The sequence below is a fragment of the Sardina pilchardus genome, chromosome 18 (genome assembly GCF_963854185.1).
Source record: "Sardina pilchardus chromosome 18, fSarPil1.1, whole genome shotgun sequence".
In the NCBI taxonomy this organism is placed as follows: domain Eukaryota; kingdom Metazoa; phylum Chordata; class Actinopteri; order Clupeiformes; family Clupeidae; genus Sardina; species Sardina pilchardus.
This window is the reverse complement of record NC_085011.1, coordinates 7,330,563-7,334,640: the sequence shown is the minus strand read 5'-3', so window position 1 is coordinate 7,334,640 and position 4,078 is coordinate 7,330,563.

The following is a 4,078-nucleotide window of genomic DNA, read 5'->3' as shown; positions in this document are numbered from 1 at the left end:
GCATAAGATACCAAGGACCTTTTATTTTACATAGTTTGTACAAAACTTAAAAAGTAATGGTCATCATACTCAATAGCTTACAGCAAAAGAGTCACTATGGAAACTGTGCTTTCAACTAACTTTGCCATGCAGGTCTTGCATTGAGGATTGTCTAGGAGCAAGAGAGTTGGCAGGCACTGTGTGTCCTACACATGTTAGGTCTGCTATAAATAGTCACTTTAGAAGCTTCTTGTTTATGCTGGAACAATTCATGGCCACGCATTTGGCTGTAGGGCACAACATGCTTTTTTATTATTATTATTGTCATAGTCATAAGTATAAATTATTCAGTCACGAAACATGTACATCTAAACTACAACAAGATTACTTTTTGATTACAATATTTCTGAAGGTTAACGCATGAGATATAAATTAAGATGATTGAGGAGTACCACAAAGATTATAAAAACTATGGCAGGCTTTTTAAATATAAATTTATCAAATTATTAATGCTCAATTAGTGTTTGTATAAAATGACAGAGGATGATGGTAGACTGAAAGCAATAGACAACACAAGAATTCAGTACAGTGAATGCATTTGTTGTAGTTGTTTTAACATGAAGTTGGAGCAAGTTGGTATCAAATTCCCAAGGAATAAAACTTTACCCTCAAACAGTCAGAATATTGTATCTAACTGGGCTTAATAGGTTCCTTACAGAACAAGTCAACAGCTTTCTAATGATGGGGAAAACGTTCATAATTTCAGACCTACCAGTCAAAAAATCATGATATGCTTTTCAATGTGAAAGGCACTTCCATTAACTATACACATGATCACTAATCTCCTCTACTGATTGACAGGCAGCACAACATTCAACTCGGTCAGCAACTGGATGACTCCTGTCCTCAGACCCAATGCAGTCTGACCCTCCCTCTCATCAACTACAACAGCCGGACTAGACCGGGCGCACAACTGAAGCGTTCTATCCACGGAGCCCACTCTGAAACAATTAGCAATTAGCATCTATCTATCTAGCACTATCATCAATGGAACTTGCTGCTCTGGACATGGTGGATACACAAGAGCACCCAGCGCACATTTGAAAAAAAATAACACCAGCCATGTAGAACTATTTCTTAACCCTCTGCGAACAGAATGCTTCGGTTACGTGCCCCCAATGTAGTTGTAATGCACTGTCATGCATATCTGAGTGTAAGATAGATGGAAACATACTGTACCAAGATGGTTTCAAACATACTCTGTTTCATACTCAGGGATACTCTAAGATCAAACAGGATAAGGAAGTAGGGCTACTATGTACATGGCATAGCCTAATTGTACGAAAACATAGACCTATGCGTTCATGCTGTCCTCTCAAACCCTGGTTTCAAGATATTGTCCAAACATCCATAAACTGAGACACATGCAAAATATCAACATGCACACACAGACAGACAAACAGACAGACAGACACACACACACACACACACACACACACACACTTGCTTTCTCTTCAATACAGACATAAATATGTATAAACGCATAGGTCTATATACTTAGACATGAGGCCTATGCACTGCACTGCACACACACACACACACACACACACACACACACACACACGCACGCGCGCACACACACACACACACACTACACAGCTGGGAGAGAGTGGAGGCAGTGGTGTTGTGACCATCCCTCTCTGAATGTGGGGTTATATGAGGCCAAGACTTGACAGAGTGCCAGCTATCTCTCTCTGAGAGTGATGTGCTTTTCAGCTAAAACACACTCACATGCACATGCACACACACACACACACACACACACACACACACACACACACACAGTGCATACACTGCATGTACAAGCACACATATACTGTACCCACATGCACAATAAAAAAATCCTTGCACATGCTTTCAACAATACATAAGTGGATCAATGTATATGGTATAGAGGAACAAACACAAAACGCATGCACGCGCATACACAAAATTAAATGACTCAAATGACTCATACAGTACATAACTGTTTGCTCTTTTGTTTCAGCAACACTTTGTGATGCTCTAAGACTCAACTGATGAATCAGCATTCTCCTGTTTTTAATCGGCAAGATGCCAGGCTGAAGCACACCAGATGTTCATGAGGTACTGGACAATGCAAACACACACACACACACATGTAAACACACACACACACAACATGCTGTTTACAGTATATTCACTGATTAACTTGGGGGAGTGATTTATGTTTATAACAATTTTCTCCAGTTTTTCTGTCAATCCAGTTCTATGTCCGTGTGTTGACAATAATATCACAGCAATATTAATGTGTGTGTGTGTGTGTGTGTGTGTGTGTGTGTGTGTGTGTATACTGTATGTGTGCTGTGCCTGTGCAAACTTCAGAAGCGATATTTTTGTCACTTGCAGTTACATCACCCTTGATCTGTCAATGCAATAAATGCATTTTCCTTGAACTAACATGATAAACTGGGATGTCATCCAGCGAGATACAAAGTTGCACACACACACACACACACACACACACACACACACACACACAAGCATGTACACACATTCACACACAGACAACAAGGTAATAGAGAACCACCTGAAACCAAAACCAAGACCGCAGGTCAAATTCCCCACCTGAATGTGTAATGCCCTGTTCAGAATACAGACTACTAGATCATAGAAGCCAGGAAGAGCCCCAGTGGAACATTTAAGGGAATTGGCAGTTCTTAATTAGTAGTGAAATTACAATAATAGTTCATTGGAGCTCTGAACAAAATGACTAAAGATGTCACTGACAACAACTAATTAGGTCTACCAAAGGAGAGTAAGGCCACCCACATAATGCAATTAAGCAAGATTCACTGCGATACTGGCACTCCAATCACAGTTATTTCTTAAACAAACTGATTTGTATAACGTTTATGGGCTGTTTCTTTCTTTCAGTGACTCCAATGGAATTCCTAGCTCATTTGCATATTTTTATATATATTATATTCTATATTTTGAAAAAAAAACTGTGCCTCTGAAATCACTCTCACACCCACAGATTCAAATGAATCTGTATCTGCATGGCTTCACAATTCACATAATACTCAAGACCTACTGTACATGATTCTCAGATGGAATTTACCAATCGACAGGCAAGTATCCAACAAGTAAATATTGTACATCTAGACCTAAAAACAATTCAACTTGGATAGCTTTGGAAGGATAACTCATAACTTATCAAGTTATAAACATACTGGTTTCATAACTCAACAAAGCAATCTTCATTCAAAGCACACACACGGTTTGACACTTACAGTAGCTACACTTCCGCCTTTGCACTATTAAGCTGGGCATTTAGACCTACTTTTTCTGTACACTGGCTAATAGGATTCCCCCACCCCACCCCCTTCTCTCCCTCCACCATCACCGTGCCACAAGAAACTGACACACACGCAAACACAGACACACACACACACATATGTGTGTGCATGCGCATACTCCCACTCACTCTCTCTCTCTGTTTCTCTCTCACTCTCACACACACACACACACACACACACAAACTACTTCTGTATTACCTTGGGGTTTTCCGTTATCGTTCATCTTTTCAGCATCCTGATATACAGCAGCAGAGGCAGGAACCTCTTCCCTCAGCCTGTAACATTACATACACACACACACAAACACGCATACAGACACACACACACAAACATTCCCTCACACACAGAGAGACATACAAAATTCTTATCTTTTCTCTGTATCTCTCTCTCTCTCTCTACCACCCAGACCACAGCCTGGCTTGCCGGTTCATCGTACTGGATTTACGCCTCCCACACGACTTAGAGAGTCTTCCCCCCCCCCACTGCCTCCCTGCCCCTCCTCCCCTGCAGACCTGCCTGAACCCAGCAGGGCTCTATCTTTTCCGGCCAGCCAGTCATCTCCTCAAGGCCCTCCTCCTAGATCACTTTCTCAGCCAATCAGGTGGCCCAGTAGGATCCTTAACACCCAGCCCTCCTGGAGCACAGCACAGTAAAGTAGTGTTTAGCACACTGACAGATGGTGCAGGGCGGTTCAATTCAAAGTGCAGGAGGAAGTAATA